Here is a 23,387-nt window from a genome sequence, read left to right as displayed (position 1 = left end):
TAAGGGGTTTTACTTTTTGTTTTGTGTTAGTGAGTATAAACCAATCATGATGCAAAATGTCTTGTCGTAGGAAACTCTAGTCCAGCAAGAGGGGGTAAGGATACCATGGGTGCTCTAGTCATAAACTCCTTAGGTGCTTACAAACTGCCAACTACCCTTCGATTTCCAAACTGTGTCCTAGAAGTTCCAATAATAGTTGGGGAATGAAACTTAGAGAGAATAATACCCTCGAACAAGAAAATATTTGTAAAATGTCATTTAAAAAAAAGGAATTATTAAGAAGGATTTTTTTTTTTGGTATCATGAATTAAAGGCATGTAACGAATTTGTAGTAGGAGATAATTCAAAGAAACAGTTTGTATATATTGAAACTAAAGTGGTAGGTAATTAGGTAAGCAAAACTACTCTCTCGAGGGAAGCAAGAGGATAGACCCCTATCAAGAAGAGGACAGAAGAGAGAGAAGAAGAGAGAGTGTGTGTGCAAAGAGACTAGGGACTTAGACGCAACCCGCTGAGTGGACAAGCCTGATTAAACCCAAAAATGAAAGAGGCAATGAATTAAGAAAACTTTGAACCCCGAAATCGATCCCACAGGTTATATAGAGTGAAAGGCGCATCGTAGATCCACCACTGGGCCGAAACTTAGTGCAAGTGGTTCAAGATTTGGTGGAACGATCCTCCAAGCTATGCATGGTGCTTACTGTAATGACCCTGAGGGTCGGGGAGGGGACCGCCTCCCGGACCCTCGCAAAGGGGGCTCTACCCCCTCTACGTCCTCCCCAAGCAGGAGGGAGAGAAAACGCGCACTGTGATAGGCCCTCCAACTTAGACCCTCGGGCAGTAATGGCCCTACGTGAGCATGGAGGCTCCCTTGAAAAGGAGCAACTAGAAGCCCACACCCGAATAGAGGCAAACAAAGACCCTAGAACCTTAACGGGCCAATCTAGCCATCACGAGCAAAAAGGCCACACCACAAGGACACATGTACATTGTGTTCAAACTACGTCTAGTCAAAGCAGAATGCAACATCATCAAGCTACCAATGTGGAGATGATTAGACATGACAGTCTTGACGATAGATGTACCCTGAGCAGCGCTGCACATACAACCCAACTCAAGGGCATGTATCAGAAGGCTTGAAGCTGTAAACCAAGACCCGGACGATGAAGACATAGTACCACCTACTTATCTTAGGGTCAAACTCACCGCAAAAAGAGAGCATAGTGTTGATGCTCTCATTGATGAAGGAGCAGATTTCAATATCTTGACTTACGAAGCATGGACCCTACTAGGTCAACCAGAGCTCAAACCAACTGATGCAACTCTTAAGCCTCACGAGGAAAACCCACAAGCACTTTTAGCGAAGTGCAGAATCCTTGTAACTATTGAAACAAAAAGCTTGCCAATCCTGTTCTATGTTCCTCCAAATAGCGAGAATTATGGAAAGGAAATCCTCTTAGGAAGGCCCTTTAAAAAAACAACAAAGTGTAAAGCCAACTATATAGCTAAGAGGATACACCTAGCACTACCAGGCGTGAGGATAGTCACGACTTTTAGCAAGGATAACCTCACCACACCTCGAGAGAAGGGCAAGGAGCATTCTAACATACCAAGAAAGCCTAGTAATGAGAGCAGGGAGTTGTTGAAAGAGTTGATACAAGCGCAGGTTGAATGGAGAGAACCAGTAAGTGAGGCCATACTTGAAACAAAGAGGGTAGGAGATAAGCCCAAGGATAGGGCTTGGACTTACAAATATCATAGAAGATCACGAAAGAAGCCCAAGCCTTATAAACAAAGGTATCCCTGGAGAGCACACACGATGCCACGATGGATATCCAAGGCGTTGCTTCATGCTCAAGGGTATTATGCAAGCACCCGATGGATTTGGGTACCGAAACCTCCTGCTAAACCACCTCGGTCAGGAGCCCAAATTAGGTTAAAAAAAACGAGACATGGGAGGATCCCTAAACGAGAATCCGAGTCTCGAACCAAAAATATTGGAGTGATTGTGCCCCTCATGATTGAAATCAAGAAATCGAACATTACCCATCAAATACTAGATCCTCAGCCTAGCGTGCCTGGCAAGCAAATATCAAAGGGATCTGTCGAATGTGCACGAGGTCCACTTGGCCAAGGAGCCTTTGACTTCCCAAGGGGACAAGGAGCACCACAGGCACAACGCCACTCATGATAGGGCTGATTGCTTAGCAAAGCTAACAACGGAATCCTCCAATAGTCACAAGCAAATCATTCAGCCGGTGCCAGGTCTGCCTAAGAGTCCTAGGTCCCCTACATCCTCTCTTCCCAAATGGACCCCGTAGGAACAATGACAGCTGTCAATGGCAAGGGCTCACTCCCAATCTCTGTCTCCATTAAAGCTTCCAAATACCCAAGAGGGGAAACATGACACTAGCCGTAGCTCTCGGCCCAAGGATACTCCCGCGCGACCTAATGGGACTGGATCAACTCAGGATCGATCCACACAAGTGAGTGTTCAGAGGACAACAAAAGACACGACCACGTCCAATCGCCCTAGGGACTCCACACTGCGATCCACCAAGAGTGACCAACCCACTGGACTAAATGCCACTGCTCCCAACCAGGGATTGCAGCAGTCACAGCCCTCGGCCATGACCACACCCCTTGCATAACGTGTCCCTAACACTTCATCTCAGGAGGAGGTACCGCAACCAGTAGCCTTGACAACTCCTATCCGCCCCAAGCACCTGAAGCCTAGGCTTGAGGAGAAACCCCTCAAAGGTGTGGCCAAGGAAACGATGCACCAAACCACTCAACCCAGCAAGGCTATTCAGCGGGCCGTAGCTATGTTCCATGGGGACACACTAGAGAAAGGAAATACTGAGGCCCAACCAGGCACAACAACGGTTGACCTAGTCCAAGGTCCTGAACCATTGAGAGATATGCCTTCCCTGACCAAGAGAAAGAGGAGAAAACAGCACAAACAACAGAAGCTACAGGTGGTCGTGGACCCTAAGAGTGTTAAAACCAAGAGCACTAGAGAGCTTGGGAATAAAGCATCATGTCCATCCACCATTGAACCCATTGATGTCTCTCCTAATAGCAGTGAAACCTCAGACACATCCGTATGCTTTGAAAAGCTAAAGCAACTGTTGCCATCAACCATTGCTTCCAACGCTCAACCCACCGACAATAGAACTCTCATCGACCAATCAAGAATGGAGATAATGCTGCCACAACGGGGCGAAAAATTCACACCAGCCACGTCCAAAGAGAACCATGGCGCAATGACGAAGCCTCAAGAGAACCACGGAAATCCCAAGCGCATGAGCACCCCTAGCATTGATCGATATTGCTCCTCTAGGCCTGAGCCCCCAGCTATGCTAAAACCCAGCCAACCTCCTAGAGCCTTGCGTGAGATGGCAACCGAGCAAGCCCTTGTCGAACATAGAGGTGTCTTAGAATGCCTAGCCGAGTTGGATACCAAGCTCAAGGTGTTCGCACGTGTCTATGTCCTGGCAGACATGCGCACATTCCCTAAAGAGCAGCTTGGAGACTACTTGCCCTTCCCTTTATCTTGGGAAGAGCAGGAACACCTTGATGAGCACTATAGCAGGCTCCTGCACGAACGCTTGCTACTCATCTCGAGCGAGGAAGCCGACGAACTGTGCTTAACTGTCACATTCAATGAGGCGCTCTACCAAACTGAATCTCGTAGACATAGAGCAACTAAAGCGACTATCAATAGGCCAACGTTGATTTGAGCAGCGTTGGTGTGAAAGCTACGTTGCAATGGCCGAACTAGGGGCTCAGATCATGACAGTCTCTGAGGAGCGATTTGCTAAATGGTGATCCCAAAGATACCCAACCTATGTGGCTCCAACTTCCCTTTGAGGTGCTGACTGCCATTCGGGGTAAGGACTTGGCTGAACCAAGCCAAGAAAACCCTCTGCTTGATAAGGTTCTCACTGAGGAGGAGTTACATGTCGCCAGTAGACTCGGACAAGGTTCCATGCTACTCGATGTGGCGAAGTATTTATCAGTATTGAGTAAGTTGCCACGCGTACTAGATGTGTGTGTTACGCTTCAGTACAATCCAGAGTTCTACAATTGGTTTCTATCCTAGTGAAGTGACAAGGATTCGAATATATATATATATATATGTAAACAATGATTTTTGTGTCACCCTATATAGACATTATCAACACACACAAGCACTAAAAAGTCAAGCGTAGACAGAAGAATTGGGGCCAACAAGCTACGCAAGGCCGGCCCCCTTTTCACCAGATCATGTCCGCCTCCGGGCAAAGGGCATGCACCCCGCATTGCCACCATGGAAAGCCCTGACCAACATCCCTCATGATGTAAGCAGGGCGCAGTCCCTCTCTACACACTCTTCCCTTTCCGGCCTATCCTTCCGAGGAGGAGCCCTCCAAAAGCAGGACCACCAACCGATGTAACTCGATGTGAGTCACGCTTTGCTCATAGTTAGAGGCTAGAGGGACACCATTACAACGAGTACAGCATGTTCCGCACCTTCTCTTCTAGTCGTATGCATTTGACAACCCACATTGAAATCCCTCCCATGGGAACAATCTTATTCTGTATCAAGGCCTAACTCTTGGATTGCATCTTGCAGGCTTCCAGAAGGAAAACATGGAGAACCACGGTCAGCTGGTGTACAGAGATGCTCTTCCAGAAGACGGGAGCATGCGGCATGGGCCCCTCCACCGGTGCGCTATGTACCCACTCTCAAGAGATATGCAAAGAAGCGCGGATCTAAACGGCACCGTCCTGGACGAAGGCCTAAAAAACCTCATACCAGGAAAGTCAAGGCTCAGCTAAGCGTGCAAGCTGTGGCAACACCAATCGCACAAATCCCCCACGAGCACTCAAGCACCAGATGCCCAAGAGCAGGAAAGCAGCCAGGGACAGGGAAGAGTTCGACGAATTGGTTAAAAGCATTTTGGAATTGGCGGTGGCCCGGGGCTATACCATCCATGTCCCGGCCGACATGTGCCCTACCCGACCTCACGACAATCCTGCACCAGCACTAGCCCAATCGCCCAACCAATCGAACTCACCCCACCTAGTAGAAATCGACTAAGCCCCAGGATGTATGAGCAGCTTAACAAGTTATCAGGACCCAACTTTTTGTCTTTTGATGGGTGAAAGGGAAACTCTCCACTCGTGCAACTTCTGATGTCTATAGCTAATGTATGCCGCATCTTTGACAAGTGATCGCATATGCCATGAGATTAACATCATAGTATTTCGAAAAGTCATGTTTTAACATAACTATATCTGTTGAATTACTTAACGAAATCAAGCATGTGCTCTCACGACGTGGCAAGTGGATGCAGGATAACACAGGTCTTCGTGCAAACATGTTCAACGCCTGGGTTGCCACCAGGACCGTGCACTAACCGCAACAAAGTCACGTTGCTGAACGCGAACCATCACCCTCGCAAGTGCACACATTGCACGAACCTATGCGTAGTCATGGGCTTTCTTGGGTCACGCTCTGCACTCACGACGAGGGGCGTTGCAATCATACCGATATCACAACAACGGCTCCCCCAACAACGAGGCTAGGGCAAATTCATCACGGTCACATCCATTTCTCGCGCCTCCAAGGCTTGACATATCCCAACCCGTGAAAGGCTCATAGCCCCCGCATATTGCAATGGTTGTACTGGGGACAACAAAAAAAAAAGAAAGAAAGAAAAAGAAAAGAAAAGAAAAGAAACGAGAAAATAAAAAACATACCCACATGCACATCATCGCACCTAGGGGTCCTCAAAATTAGGTGCGTCTAGTGACCTTCATCTGCTGGCTCCGTCTCTAGTCCCCTAGCCCCCTAACATCACCCACAATATTTCAGGGCACATCAAGAGCAAGACAGCCCTAGGAAGCTTGTCTCGCCGGTGGTTAAACCTGTAACCCTACACCATTCCCACAATTCCCTCTCACCCTCTGCCTTAAAACCATGGCAACCAATTGGGGCACGCACCGCACAAAGGGCCATGAACAATACACCGTTCTCATCCATATGCCAATGTCGCCCAACTCCGGCTCATATACTATTCTTGTGCCCTATCCTACTACGTCTACAATCACAATGCACACAACGGCGCACCCACCTTCACATGTACTTCTTTCCACCATGGACCACTCTTCTTCATCCACACGACGTTTTGAGCCACCAGGCCGCAGTCTTCTACCTACATAATATCTAAGTATGCACGGACACTCACATAATATCTACACTAAAGTCTATACACAGGTTGGGTCCTCAAGTGCAGGACAATACTCCAGGTTTGCTTATTTGACCTTTCTCCCAAACTAATCAAAATATGTCTTGCGCATGATAAAAGGACTAGCACTACCCTTAGGGAGAGACCACATGGGAGGTTTTTCAATTGCATGTATTGACAACTCCAATGAAGGTGTCGTTCGCTCTTCATCAACACTCAACTCTGAATTCCTACACCAACACCATTGCCCTACCACCTACAACTTAACCCACCAAGGTGCCCCCAGCAACCTTCCTCCTCACCACTACCGACACTCCGCCATGGCAACCCCCGCCGTCCTTGCCACCCATGTCTTTGGTGCTTGCTAACGCTTGCTACCTACGACGCTGAGTGCCATGGGATTGGCACTCATCTAGAAGGGGGCTAATGTTAACCCCAGCATGAAGAAAGCAAAAGGAAATAGAAAAGATGCAGGGCAAAGGCGGAAAAAAGGTAGCTCGACTGAAGAAAGAAGAGGAGAAAAGGCCAAAAGCGCAAGGGCAACCGTAAAAGTCCAAGGTAGCTGCAAAAAGGGGAAAAGTGCATTTTAAAATACAGAGGCACACCCTGAAATCTTGTAAAAGAGTGCCAGGCGATGGAAAATCCGAAAAGCTAAAACTAAAGACAAGCACAAGTCAAAACTCTTGTAAAAGAGCACAAGCACATCATGGTTTAATTCAAGGAGCGCTGGGTTCTCACCTGTGCAATTTATAAATGTAGACGGGCGGTGGAAAGGAAGCTAGGAAGATAGAAGGACAATGAGAAAAAGGGCCTAGGCTATGGCTGGCCATATAAAAAAAGGGGAAAAGGGGATGACCGCCCAAAAGGGATTTAGGGTTTTGTATATAAAATTGGAAAGTGAATGAGAAACTCATTCTTGTGTGTGGCAAAAAGTGGCTCTCCTCTTCTTCTTCTTCTTCTTCTTCTTGCTTGCTTGAGCTTGTGCTTGAGAGAGGGAGTGTGAGAGTGTGAGGGAGTGAGTGTGTGAGGGTGAGGGACCGTGGGGTGGAGAAGCTCTCCATCTTCTCCTCCCTTCTTCTCTTCTCTTCTCTTCTCTTCTCTTCTCTTCTCTTCTCTTCTCTTGCTCGCGGTGATGGAGCTTGGAGCATGGAGCTTGAGGATGGAGCTTGCTTAAAGCTTGCACTTGGATCATGGAGCCACGAGAGTGCGCAGGAGAGGAGGTAACTCGAACGGCATGGAGGTAAGCTCACTACAACCATAGATGTGGATGGCGCGTTGGCTATGTGAGAGGTAGCCATTAGTGCTCGGCTTGGAATGCTTGAAACAATAAGAGGTCCGTGGGTCTTGGCGGTTGAGCGAAGGCTCCCACAAAGACTCTTCTCGATTTTTCTAAATTATTGGCGATTGCCTCCCCCCTCCCCCCCCCCCCCCCCCGCCCCAAATCAAAATTTTGTCAATCCAATTACCCCCAAGCTCCTTCGCCAAAATCCCCTTTTTTTATCTTGCAATTAAAGACCAAAGGTCGGGGAAGTAGGAGCTGCCAATATAATGTTGCGGAAACAATTACTACAAATGGAATGGTGAGTACCTAGATTACAAATGAAGCTACGAATACCATCAACCAAGCACCTGTAATGGATCCTCAAGTACTTAAAAAAAAAAAATAGCTAACAAGCCTTCATCCCATGAACAAGCAACAAAAGTTGCATTCATAAAATAAGAATTTATTCGATTTTTGCATATAATCTCTTTAAAAAAAATTTAACCGCAAATTCCAAGGGGTAACTTGGGTATGTATAAGATGAACCTAAGCGAGTACAAGGAAGGTATTGTGTCCCTAAAAGATTTAATATTTTTTATTTTGTGTTGATCAAACGAAATCTCTAATGGGTAATCACGGACACTAATCCTCGGTATACAAGAGACCTTAAGATGAAATTGCCAAAGGATATTGTTCACAATTAAACTAACCAAGATTTTCTTTTATTGCGGACAAGGACCCACAAAACTCCAAGGGAGTTATTCTCAAGTATGAAATTATTGTTTAGATTCAGTCCAAACTAGCACCTAGGGAAGGGGGAATCCACGAAGAATATTGGAAGGTATTGCCATTTACGTTAATTTTGTCACTTATGCTAATTTGTCTCGATGTTATTAAGGTATTGTCACTTACGCTAATTTTTCCACTTATGCTAATTTGTCTCGATGTTATTAAGGTATTGTCACTTACGCTAATTTTGCCACTTATGCTAATTTGTCTCCATGTTATTAATTTTTGGAAAGAAAAGATTTTTCTTGGAAATAAACTTATTAAAAGTTTATGTAGTATAGTGCATTCGAGATAAGATATTTGTGATTGCAAGCTAGGTACTGATCTTTTCTAAAATCATCAGGCTAAAAGATGGATGACTAAGTACAGATCACCAGACTGAGGCAGTATTCCGGTGAGCATAGAATGCCGACTAAGACAGTGTTTTTAATGGCATTAGACCTAGGCCCGCATGAATAAAACCTACTCCAAGGGGTTTTTCTTTTTGTTTCACATTAGTGAGTATAGACCAATCTTGACATGAAAGGTCTTGTTGTAGGGAACTCTAGTCTCGGTAGGAGGGGGTAAGGATACTAGGGGGCTCTGGTCATAAACTCCTTAGGCTCTTACGAACTAGTAACTACCCTTTGGTATTCCAGACTATGTCATGGAAGTTGCAATACTAGTTGGGGAATGGAACTTGGAGAGAATAATACCCTTGAACAAGAAAATATTTGTAAAATGTCATTTTTCTAAAAGTGACTATTAAGAAGAATTGTTTTACTCTATTTTTATGTCATGAATTAAAGGCGTGTAACGAATTTGTATTGGGAGATAATTCAAAGAAGTTGTTTTTATATGTTGAAAATAAAGTGGCAGGTAATTAGATAAGTAAAACTACTCTCTTGAAGAAAGTGGGAAGATAGACCCCTGAGGGATCCAAACCTTTGGCAGGGTGGTCTCAGTAAACCGAGAGCTTTCCTTGTTGAGAATCAAGCTCAGATCAATATCACTGACATGAGCGACCTTATCTAGACAACTGTCATCTTAGCTGTCACTCTACATGTGTGTTGTAATAACTAAGTCAGTCACACTCAACTACAGTTAGTGGTATGGTTAGTTTTAGTGACCTAGTGTGTTTATCAGTTATGTATGATTAGACTTTAGTAAGGATTATGGAAGAATGAGAAGAAGAGAACAATGACAGTTCACTACTCTCTATTACAGCTTCATGTCTTTGTCTCTCTCTCTCTCTCTCCCCCTCTAAATCTTGAACATGGTATCAAAGCCTAAAGTGTGAAGGCTTAGCAGTGGCCATTTGACATCAAAGACATCATATTTGAAAAAAACATCATTAGAGGAGACTGTGCCTATAGCCTTTTTTTTGCAGAAGCCATATCTTGCTGCAGAAATGGATTTTCGAGAAATGGCCCACAATTATTGACCATTTCGACGTAATCTACAACTTTTCAAAAGAAAGCTTTTTCAAATTCTTCACATTTTTTGAGATATTTAGCACAAACCTATGCAGATTGGCTGGTTACTGTAGTAAACAACAGGTGGTTCCAGGGCACTAGTGGCTTTCATCCTAACAATGTATATGCCCTTATTCTCATGCATTTGAGCATGATATTAGAGTGTTAAATGCTTAGTTTTGGAGCTTATTTGTAGGCTAGAAATAGTGAACTGGTTGCTCTCCTGAATTTGGAAATAGTATGCATACACGGTCAAAGTATCTGTGACAATTATTTGCTATACTGACAAATGCTTGGATCAAACCACTTGAGTGGTAGATTTTTTTTGGGATATTGTGAGTACTAAAAGCCCAAATTTTGGATTGATTTGTTGCTATTTATACCGGGGTATTGACTAGTTATTTTCTGCAAGAAGGATTCCCATCATCTTCACATGACATACATGCAATATATTTTGACCAGTTGGGTATGTATCAACTCTTGCATAGAGTGGAAATTGAATAGATGTTTTGGGGTTATTTTTGTTAGATATGATCAATGCCCCACCCTCATTAGGTGCTACCAATGATCCATGGTGCTCAAAGTTGTAAGGCCCCCATTATGAGGAGAAGCCAAATGTGAGCCCGGACATTGGTTGAGTCCTGACTTGTATATCAGATGAGGTCTATGTGACCGGATGGCAAAAAGGTGACTGTTGTGGGTCTAATCTTTGGGTTAGACGGAGTGGTTAAGCTGGTAGCAACTCGAGGCACATTGCATTGAGTTGCGTGGTAAGGGAGTTAAAAGGGGCCCCTATTGTGGGGTCCGGGGGCCGCGGAAGCGGCCCCTGGCTGGGGGGTCCCAGGGGGGCCAGCGGCCCCCCTAGCGGGGGTCCGGGGGCAGCGCCCCCGGCCCGATGGTAAAGGGAATATTCCCTGGAATATTCCCTGGCCGACTAGTGGAGGCTCATATGGTAGGTCGGTCAGCAGGCCGACCTAACGACCTTCGCGGGCTATAAAAGCTAAACCCCTTCGCAGCCATCTTACACTGATCTTTCACCCAGTCAGAGTTGTTGTTCCAGCTAGCCTTAAGCTCTTCACCTATCTTCTGTCTAGATCGCCATCTAAGCTTCACACAGTGGAAGCGCACGGGTGGACAGAGCCATCTTTGTATCAGTTGTTTGGAGTTAAAGAATTTACTGATTCTCCTCTTTTCTGTTGTGTACTCTCTATCTCTTTCTCAGATTCTGTTCGCTGCGCCGTGTAATATTTTACAATTTTGAGGTCTGAATACTCCTGTTTTAGCAGAGAAAATACTACTGGTTATAGCACTGGACTGGCTGTAAACAACCTGTGGGAAGAGTGTTTGGCACTGCTACTTGCATACATTACAAACATTGATGCTTGTTTGGTCACATATTGAACCCCTAATGTACTAGGACATCTCTATGGTGGTTTAAGGATATTTTTGAGCTGAGAATACCATGATTATTGCAGAGTTAATGCTGCTAGTCATAATAGGCTGCTTGCCTATCATAAACTGTGGGAAAGTCTAGTGAATGTCAGCATCAGTTCTATGTATCTATTGATGGTTGTATGGACATAGTTTGTTACTAGGATGTTTTGCCACTACCATAGAATGTTTTGAACTAATTTGAGCGTGGTTATGCTTAGTTTGTTGAATGTATTTTTTCATTGCTGGAATATAGTTTACAACAAGTAGGTTGTCAAGAAACTCTACTTGAAGCACTACAGGAAACTATTCTTGGACTGCATGAAACTATTCTTGAACTACAAGAAGACTGTTCTTGAACTGCAGAAAGTCTGTTCCTGAACTGCAGGAAAATTGTTCCTGAATTGTCAAAAAAAATTTCCTAAACTACAAGGAGTCAAGCACTTATTACAAATTGCATATAGCATTGAATATCTTAGTTGCAAATATAGCAAATACTCAAGGCACTAACAATATCACTCAAATTATGGGAGAGAAGCTTGATAACAAAAACTTTACTCTATGGAAGTTCAAGATGCAAAACTTTTTGATTGGTATAGGTTATTGGGATTTATGTAAAGGGCTGAAGATGAACCCAAATTACCTGAACGAAATCCTACACAGGAATAGCGGAGAGCTCATCGACAATGTTCAGAAAGAGCTAGTAAAGTACTACATTGGTTTTCTTTATGCATTTCTAATGTGATGGCTATGCAGATTACCAATTGCTATTCCCCAAGATGCTTGAGATGCACCATGAAGAATTATGGTAATATCATGCATGCAAGGAAGATACAGCTAAAGCAACAATTCAATAACATGTCTAGGAATGACAGGAGCATTCAAGCATACACGACAAAAATAAAGACCATAGCTGACTAACTAGCTACTATTGGATCTCGTGTTTTAGAGGATGATATGATTGCAGTGACATTGAATGGGTTATGCAAGGAGTATAAGGCATTTGATACGTCCATTTCTATGAGAATAGAACCCCCTGATTGGGATGAGTTGCATGCACTATTGCTACATGAAGAAGCAAAGATTGGCTTAAATATGGGTTCAAGCACATCTTAGACACTGTCTTTTACTCTAGTCAGTGAGCTAGAGGTGGTAGAGCTCGTGGAGATTTTCGAGGTCGAAGAGACACTCAAAACACATATGGACAACATCAGCAAAATGATTGGCATAGCTCAAATACGCAAGGACAACGGGGATCTAGAGCCTTTAAAGGCAAGGGGAGATCACCTAGAAGAAGAGGTGGCTCCTAGCAGTCGCATGAGTAGTCTAACATGGATAAAGACTATCATTATTGCAGAAGATATAGACATATCACGAAGGATTTCCATAAAAAGCAAGTTGATATGAAGGCAAAAGGCAAGCAACATGGACATTATGCATATTCTAGTGGTACTCATGATGACCAAGGAGATAGATGTTTGTTATGCATACAGCTAAGCAAGGCAAAGATGAGAAATGGTACATAGACTCAGGAGAATCCAATCATATAACTCCTCATGGTGAATGGTTTGATGAGTTAGTAGCAGGGTCTCATGGATTTGTATCGTCGGTTGGACAGATGGTAGTGGACAGATGACAAAACAAAATCTGCAAGTCAGATTCAATAGGGATGGTTGTTTTATTGAAGAATATGGCAATGGTTGTAAATTGATTGCCAAAGGCAAGAGAGATGGCAGAATATTTACATTGGATGCATCTATCCCAGAATTGAAGGCAGACATGTTTGCCCATGATAATGGAGTAGTTCGGGATGTGTAAATCGAGCACAAGGACAAGAGAGATGACATAATATTTACCTTGGATGCATCTATCCTGGAATTGAAGGCAGCCATGTTTGCCCATGATAATGGAGTAGTTCGGGATGTAGAAATCGGGCACAAACACATCAGTCATGTTAATGTACAGAAACTGAAAAATACGCAGCAAAAAGAGGTTGTACCAGGCTTGTCGAAGTTCAAGTACACTGATCTTGGACATGTATGCTCTACTTGTCGGTTTGGGAAACAAGCGAGATTCCCATTCATGAGACATGTCAAAAATAGTTCTCGGCCTTTGTAGTTGATACATTCGGATGTATGGGGTCCTGCCCATAATGTGTCTTTTGGTGGTGCCATGTATTATGTATCCTTCATTGATGATTTCAGCCCGCCGATACACATGGCTATACATTCTGAAGCACAAGGATGAGGTGCTCAATGTTTTTAAGGACTTTAAGAAGCATGCTAAAAATGAACTTTTCTATTATATCTCATGTTTGAGATCTGATGGAGGTGGAGAATATGTATCCAAAGATTTTGATAGGTACCTTGCTAAATATGGCATAAAAAGGCAGCTCACATGCAGTTAAACACCTTGGAAGAACAGTGTGGCAAAGAGAAAAAAATCAGGTGCTTATGGAAGCTGCCATGGCAATGCTTAATAAAAAGAATTTTCCAAATGCTTATTGGGCTAAAGCAGTGGTTATTGCAATTTATGTGCTAAACCGAACATCTACATCTGGGATTCATGTTTTGACTCCGTATGAGAAACTGTATGGACACAAGCCCAACATTAGTCACCTAAAAGTATTTGGTTGCATTTCCTACGTACATGTGCCTGATGAAAAGAGGAAGAAGTTCAACCCAAAGGATGTCAAAAGTGTTTTTCTTGGCTATGCATAGGAGAGAAAGGCTTACAAATGCTATGATTCGTCCATTTGGGAAACCCTGATCAGCATGGATGTAGTTTTTGATGAGTTGGCCTCATGGTATGGTAATCCAAATGCAATGGTCTTTGATGGACCAGCAAGCCCTACTTATGTTGAAAATTATCCTTCAACCAGTACGTCTATGAGTGGCCCGACAGGTGATGGTTCATCTGCTATCAATCCTTGGACAAGACGACTCCGCTATCGCACTACTGCATCCATTGACGTGGATATGTTAGTGAGGAGGAGATTGGATAAAGGAAAAGAAAATATATTTGATGATGTGACTAGCCCACTTACATTTGGATATATGAGTCACCCAGCAGTGATAGTCTTGACAGTGAATTGGGCATACCATCAATTATGATGCCTGGATGCGAGGCAAAGCAAGTATGTGCCGCCTCATGAGAGGCAAGCCCAAAGTGCACCGCACTTGAGGAGGTCTGAAAGGGTCAGAAAAGTAGTTGATAGGCTAACATACAGTGGATATTCAGCCAGACGTTATGCATATATGACTAAAGTGTAAGGCTACAAAGAGCCTATGAAGTTCAATGAGGCAGTTATTTACAGATGAGAATTGGTGTGCTTCCATGGATGAGGAATACGCAGATTGGATGAAAATGAGACATGGGAATTGGTCCGTTTACCTGAAGGCAAAGTACCCATTGGCTGTAAATGGGTGTACAAAGTGAAATGCAAGTCAAATGGTTCATTGGAAAGGTATAAAGCCCGGCTGGTTGCAAAGGGATATGCACAGTAATATGGCCTAGATTATGAGGAGACTTTCAGCCCAATTGCCAAGATAGCAACGGTGAGAATAGTCACTGCATTAGCAGCTTCTAAGGACTAGAAATTATGGCAGATGGATATCAAAAATGCATTCTTGAATGGTGACTTGCTTGAAGAGGTGTATATGGAGTAGCCTAATGGTTATGTGCACCCTGATTATCTGACATATGTGTGTAAGCTGAAAAATGCCTTGTATGGGCTAAAACAGGCACCCAGAGTATGGAATGCCCGCATAAGCACTTATTTGCAGCAGCCTGGTTTTCAAATAGGTCATGCAGATCACAACCTATTTACAAAGAAGAAAAAGCATGGTTATGTTTTTCTGGTGGTTTATGTCGATGGTTTGATCATCACTGGAGATGATGATCATGGGATTGCTAAAATTAAAGTAATGTTACATGCTGAATTCAAAGTCAAGGATATTGGTGAGTTGAAGTACTTTCTTGGGATTGAGGTTGTGTCTACACCTCAAGGTATATGGCTATTGCAAAAATAGTATGCTCATGATATATTGCTAAAATATTGCATGATGGAGTGTAAAGCCATGGAAACAACATTGGATTAGAATGTCAAACTTGCAATTGATGTTGGGACAGAGATCGAGAATGTCACTGACAAATGGTGGGTAGCCTAATTTACCTTACTATTACCCATCTTGACTTGAGTTATGTAGTGGGGCTGATTAGCCATTTTATGCAGAAACCTCATAAGGCACACTTAGATGCAGTAAGGATGATTATGTGGTACATGAAGGGTACTATTGATTATGGATTGTTTATGAGCATGGAAAATCATTTGACTTGATGGGTTATATGGATGCTGATTGGGCTAGTTGTATCTATGGCAGGAGATCATCCAGTGGTTATGCTTTCAGTTTGGCTAGCAGTATGATCAGTTGGAGTAGTAAGAAGTAGCCGATCGTTGCTTTATCTAGTACAGAGGCAGAATACAGGGGTGCAACCTTAGTGGCATGCAAAGTAGTTTGGCTTGTGAAACTACTACATGTCTTGGGTATACAGTTGGACAACAAAGTTAAGTTGCATTGTGACAATCTCAGTAGTGTGATGCTGGCTAGCAACCCCATCTATCATGCTAGATCCAAACACATAGAAGTTCATTACCATTTTATCAGGGAGATGAAGCTTGCTAGAAAGATTGATCTACTCCATGTGAAGATAGAAGACCAATTGCAGATATCTTTACCAAATCACTTGGTTTCAGGGAGCTACTTAGAGTATAGTAGTTAGCTTGAGCTTGAGGGGGAGTGTTGAGAATCACTCATGATCAGTATCACCAACATGATTGACCTTATCTAGATGGTTGATGTCTTAGCTGTCACTCTACATGTGTGTTGTAATAACTAACTTGGTCATACTCAACTACAGTTAGTGGTATGGTCAGTTAGTGACATAGTGTGTTTATCAATTATATATTATTAGACTTTAGTAAGCATTATGGAAGAATGAGAAGAAGAGAGCAATGAGAGTTCACTACTCTTTGTTACAGCTCCATGTCTTTCTCTCTCTCTCTCTCCCTCTGAATCTTGAACATTCCTAAGAAGGAATAAAAATCGCATATGCTGCTCACGAAAGTTACTATATGTATATCCTCTACATCACATGCGTTCAAGGCCTATTTATAAATATCCTTATTTATGATTTTTTTAAATAAAACATAACCCTTTTCTATTCAATCTATAAATAACCCCTTTATATTACATCCTTCTATATGTAAAAAATGTATAAAAATAGTATTTTAAAAATACCTTATTTTGAACCCACGTGATGCACATATATATTCATGAGTAACTTACCTGAGACATGATGGTCCATTAGAAACCAAAAAGCCTGACTCGCATAACTTTAGAACCTCGGGCAGAAGGGATTTAAAGTGTCATACTTCTCCCATTCACTTTAAACCCAACACAACGTAAGTCCATTTTTAGTCATCAATTCCTATAGGGAATGGAATCTCGAACCGCTAATACTAATCAATTGTTAGTAATTGAATTGACCAAAAAGACTCAGGTCGATCCTCATGGGAATGGCCAAAACTTCCACTGTAGGGTAGACTTGAGCGAGCCTAATTAGCAAACTCTGAAGGTTTTCACAAATTCTTGAACAGCACTTCCTAGGATATCTCTTGATGGGCTACTAAGAACATACCGCCAAGGAAAGCAGGCAGGCACGTTACAATGATGTAAAAATAACATGAAAACCAAAGCGGAGTGTTATCTGAAATCTCTAGCTTATGATGTGAAGGAGACAATATAAGTAGTCTGATGAGGCATAAAACTCTCTCAACCCTTACCAACACTCCTCCCTATCCCCTCAACTCCCTCTCTTTGAGGAGTCCTACTACTCACATGCTTTTAAACCATGGCCCCAAAAAGGCATACTCCAACTGCTATCAAGCATACTACAACAAGGATTATGATACCTCTTGGTCCAACCCATCCACTCATGGGATGGTAGTAGTACTATGCTTGTGACACCCCAACCCCTGATGGAGAGTGCAACTCTCTCACCCCTATTACCTCTTCCATCATCAATACACTAGCTATACCACAACTAATCTCTAGACTCTCAAACTACTTACACATCTCCTTCTCATCATAAGCTAGACATGTACGATAGCACTCCTCTTTGGTTTTCATGAATCATGCAAGGTTCTATACATGAAAGCACCCTTCCCCCCTTCCAAAACCTATATAAGAAGTAACAGGGAGTAGTCCCAAAATGACCTCATGCCAATTTGCATTAAACTCTTGCCACCCTTATCCACACTCCTCCCAATTCCTCAATTCCCTCTCTTTACAGATCCCTACTACTCACATGCTTTGAAACCATGGCCCCAAAAGGACATGCTCAATCCACTACTAGGGTATTAATGCAACCATGATTGTGACAACTTCTGCTTCAACCCAACCAGTAGACAATGTGATGTCCATGGCAGCCCTACCCTGATGGAGATTGCAACTTCTTTGCCCCCATTGCCTCTTCCACCGTCAATATACCAGATGCACTAAGTTCAACCTCTAGACTCTCAAACTACTTGGACCATCTCCTTCTCATCATAAGCTACACATTTGGATTGCACTCCTCTTTGATTTTCACATCGTTTTACATCAATTTCCAAAAGTTGGTTTTGAATGAGTCATGCTTGCCATAGGTGTTGCACTATCCACAAGTGGTTAGGTTGCATTAGGAAGTACTACAATCATGGTTGCTTTACTATGCCCAAAGCTGGGGCATGAGCACATCTCTTTGGAGCCATGGTTTTGAAGCATGCAAATAGTAGGACTCCTTAAAGAAAGGGATTTGAGGGGATGGGGAGGAGGATTGTGCCCATGTGTGAGAGTAGTAGGACACCTCAAAGAGAGGGAATTGCAAAAATAGGGAGGAGGACTATGTCCAAGGGTGTGAGAGTTTAACAAAAATTGGCACAATGTTGTTTTTGGAAGGGGAGGGAAGTGGGGGGGGGGGGGGGGGGGTTTGTTTAGAACCCTACATGATTAGGTAATAGCGCCTTGATTTATGAACATTAACAACAAATAGCAAAATCAACTTCAAGCAAGTGATGTTAAAACAATGTGAAAACTAAAAATGAGTGCAATGCTAAATGCCTAGTTTATGATAAGAAAGAGATACTCTAAGTAGTCTAAGAAAATAGAGATTGGCCATGGTATACCTAGTGTATCACTAGGATAGAAGAGGCTGAAGATGTCACACTATCCACCATGGATTGGGGTGCCATGGATATTATACTATTTGCGAGTGGTTGGATTGGAGAAGGAGGTGCAATATTTATGGTTCTTGTAGTACCCTTGGAGCACCTTTTTTTGGGGCCATGTTTTTGTCACAAATCACATGGTGGGGGGGACTTGCATGAGCTACTACACCAAACACAAACACTACATATAAGAAAAAGCTCACTTAAGAATACAAGAAGAGAAATGGAGGCCAAGACATTTTCTTATTGATTTTTCTGCATAACTGACTATACAAACATGTAGGGTTCTAAATCAATATAATTGATAAGTTAATAAGTATGTGAGGATCACAATGACCACTGATGTGCTAAGTGTAGATGTGTAGATCTACTTAACCAGGTAGTCCATCATCAATGTCTACACCTGTTGAGCTTGCTACCTTAACACTCCCCCTCAATCTCCACTATATCTCTCCAACTTCAAGTAAGCTTCAAAACTTTTGAAGCTTATCTACACCCAATGCTTTTGTGAAAATGTTAACTATCTAATCTTATATGCTAACACATATCAAGTCAATCTCTCTTGCAAGTATCTTCTCTCTCACAAAATTGTAATGCATCTCAATGTGTTTTCTCCTAGCATGGAATACTAGGTTTCTAGCCAACTATATAATGCTCATGTTATCACAATGAATGACAACTGGACCATCTCCCTACACATCCAAATCACCCAATAACTTTTGTATCCATACCATTCACATGCTACCATAGCAATATCTCTATACTTAGCCTCTATATTGGATCAAGCAACCTTTGGTTTCTTTTTGCTATCCTAAATAGTTGTTGCACTACCAAGGGAAAACATAAATCCACTAGTAAATCTTGTACCAAACTTTCTACCAACCCAATCTATGTTTGTGTAACCAAACATTTATACATCCTTACATGTCTCATAAGAAAGTCCTTAATGTAAGGTGGACTTTATATATCATAATATGCATCTAACTATATCTAAATGAGGTTTGTAGGTATCTACATAAATTGACTCACAAGTCCAATAGCATAGCCTAGTTGGCCTTATGATGGTCATGTAGATCAAACTCCCTACTATCTTCTAAACATAGTAGGGTCTTCTATCTCATCGCTAACATTAGCACTTACCTTTACATTTTTCTCCAATGGAATTGAAAGAGTCTTACATGCTGCCATACCATATTTGGATAATATATCCAATCCATATTGTATTTAGGACAACCATATACCATCAGTAGTACATCTAATCACCTCAATACCAAGAAAGTATCTCAACTCACCCAAGTCCTTCATCTCAAACAATTTTTTCAAAAGGCCCTTGACATTAGCAATCCCACTATTACTATCACATGTAATAATCAAGTCATCCACATGGATGACTATTACAACCAAACCTACATCACCCTTCCTTACATAAAGTGAAGCATCTGTATCTAAAACATAAAAGTCAGTATTGTCAAGATACTCTCCAATATTGTCAGACCATGCTCTAGGTACTTATTTCATGCCATAGAGTACATCTTCTTTAATCTGCACATATATGTGGGATGCTCTAAATCTCCATAACCTATGGGCTACTCCATGTACACCTCTTACTGCAAATCCCCATGCAAGAAGACATTCTTCACATCCATTTAATGTAGACTTCACCCTTTGGTTTCTGCCAAATCTATCACACATCTAATAGTTTCCATCTTAGCAACTGTGGATGAATGTCTCTTTATAATATATGCCATATGTTTATGCATAGCCTTTCATAACTAGCCTGGCCTTATACATGCCAATAGAATCATTTAAATTATGCTTTATTTTATAGACCCACTTACAACCAATAGCTTTCTTGCCCTTGGATAACAGTACTAGATCCCAAGTCTTGTTGGGCTCTAATACAACCATCTCCTCATTCATTTGCGACATCCCAATGAACATAACCAATAGCCTCCTCAAAAAAGTGGGCTCAACATCCTCAAGTACCTTTATCATATACATACAATGTAAAGCTACATAACCCTCAAAACGAAATCCTCTGTTGATAGGATATCTAACCCTACTAGACATGTATACCATTAGATCACTCAATGGAATCTTTACATTATCATGTACTCTTTGTACACTTGATGTATTGACAAGAGGAATACCAAATTCATCATCCAAGCTCCTTAAGCCACTAGAGTCTCCATCAAGAACTACATGATCAGTAGATTCACTATTTCCATTTGACACATTGTTCTTCCCTTTGTTCATTACTTGTAATAATAGTAGATCCACATGAAGATGTGAGGCTACTCCTTGACCATAGATCTACTACCATATGATGTCTCTAGTTCAATAAGAGTTCGTGGTTCTTAATTTTGTGGCTACAAATGACTATCATGATCATCAACATCATCCACTGCATCTCCACTAGATGCATACCAGCTACTCATCTCATAAAAAATAGCATCCCTACTCACCCAAAACTCACCATTAATAGGTTATAACAATGATATCCTTTCTGCTAACCAAATTATCCAATGAAAATACATTTTTCAACCTTTGGCTTCAATTTCTTTCGTAACTCATCAAGCATATGAACACATGCAATGCAACCTAATACTTTTGTGACACATTATGTGTTTTGCTTGTAAAATATTCTTCAAGGGTCATACCATGAACTGTAGCTATGGGAGATTTTTTTATAATATAAATAGTAGTATGTTTTACCTCATATAAAAAATGCTTGGATATATTCTTTTCAACCATCAATGCCCGTGGAACTTCTACAATATGACTATTCTTCCTTTCTACAACCCCATTTTGTTGTGGGATATACATGTATGTAAATCGTTGTTTTATCCCATGAGACCTTAAAAAATCATTGAACTCATTAGAGAGGTAATATTTCCCTCCATCTAACCTCAAGCACTTAACTTGCAAGCATGCTTCTGTTTCAACAATAACCTTGAAATTTTTGAAGTGTTCAAATACTTTACTCTTTTCTGTCATGAAATAAACCTAGAGTTTCCTAGAGCAATAATCAATGAATTCTAGGTAGGCCCCCAAACATTTGTCCATACCGCATCAAGTATATTCTTGTGTACATCTCTATCAGGGAAAAATGGTTGCTTTGTATGCTTGACAAACTGAAATGCTTCACAAACTTTAAGTGATTCCATAACTTTGAATGTAGGCAAACATGTAACCAACCCTTTCAATTGCATTAATTTTAGCCTTTGTAGATTTGCATGTCAATGTGTTTATGTCATAGTTCAATGTTTGCAACCACACCTTTGCCTTTAGCATACATAGCAGTATTTTTAGCAAGAATTCTAACCCTCCTACCCCTTCTTATATATTTTCTAGAAGGATGGTTTCATGTTTAGAACCCTACATGATTCAAGTAATCTTCCTGATTTATGAATATTAGTATGCAACAAAGCCAACTTAAAGAGATTGATTTATGAACAACCTAAAAATGAAGAGAAGTGCAATCCTAAATGTCTAGCTTATAATGACGAGATGGTCTAAGTAGTCTAAGAGTCTAGAGATTGGGCATGGTCCACTTGGTGTATTGAAAGAGATAACATGGGTAGAGTCGTATTCTCCACTAGGAGTTGGGGTGTTGCAAGTGACACTATCCGTGAATGGTTGGGTTGAACTAGGAGATGCCACAATCATGGCTACTACAATAAGCCTCGAAATATGCAACTAGAGCATGTCTTTTAGGGCCATTGTTTCAAAGCATGTGAGTAGTAGGACTCCTCAAAGAGACGGAGATGAGGGGATAGGGAGCAAGAGTAAGGGCAAGGGTGGAAAGAGTTTAATGGAAATTAGCATGATGTTGTTTCTACAATGCTTTCTATTACTTCTTATATAGCTTATAGAAGGAGGGAAGGAAGGGCTTCACATTTAGAACCCTACATGATTTAGTTAATAACTCACTAATTTATAAATATTAGCAAGATGCAAAACCAAGTTCAAGAAAGAGATGTAGGAATAACATGCAAACCAAAGAAACTTGCAATCCTAAATGTATAGTTTACAATAATAAGGAGATGGTCTAAGTAGTGTGAGAATCAAGATGTTAGATATCATGCACTATTGTATCAGCAGTGGAAGAGGTAACATGGCTAAAGGACTCTCAGCCTCCACTAGTGATTGGGGTACTGCAATCATGGTTATTGCTACTAGAGGTGCCATAATTATGGTTGTTGTAGTATGCTTCACGAAAATTGGAGCACATCTTTTTGAAGCCATGATTCAAAAGCATGCAAGTAATAGGAGTCCTTGAAGAGAGGGAATTGAGTGGGTGGGCTAGGAGTTGGGGTGCCATGGGCATCGTACTAATACAAGTGGTTGCATTGGAGTAGGAGGTGCCATAATCATTGTTATTGCAGTACATGTCACAATAGCTACACCACATCTTTTTGGGGACATGGTGACAAAGCATTTATATATATATATATATATATATAAGAGAGTTGAGGGGATGGGAATGAGGAGTGTGGGAAAGGGTGGCAAGAGTTTAATAAAAATTGGAGCCAGGTTATTTTTGGAGCATCTCGTACAAGTTCTTACATAGTTTCTAAAAGGAGGGAAGAAAGCAAGGTTTGGCATTTAGAATTATGCATTGTTCATGTAATAAGTCTGCAATTTATCAAAATTAGCATGCATTAAAATAAAATTCAATAAGTTATTGTAAGAACAATGTGAAAACCAAAGAGAAGTGTAATCCTAAATATCTAGATTAGGATGAGAAGAAGATGGTCTAAGTAGTTTGAGAGTCTAGAGATTGATCATGGTACACCTAGTGTATTGATGATGGAAGAGGTAACATTGGTGAAGGAGTGGTGCTCTTCACTAAGGGTTGGGATGATGGTGGTATCACATTATCTATAAGTAGTTGGATTGGAGTAAAAGGTACCATAATGGTCATTTTTGTGGCATGCCTGGCAGCA

This window comes from Lygodium microphyllum, chromosome 29 (assembly GCF_053477565.2).
Source record: "Lygodium microphyllum isolate KBCC chromosome 29, Lygodium_microphyllum_v1.1.10, whole genome shotgun sequence".
NCBI classification, from domain to species: domain Eukaryota; kingdom Viridiplantae; phylum Streptophyta; class Polypodiopsida; order Schizaeales; family Lygodiaceae; genus Lygodium; species Lygodium microphyllum.
The sequence above is the reverse complement of the archived record's forward strand: the minus strand, read 5'-3'. Positions refer to the sequence as shown.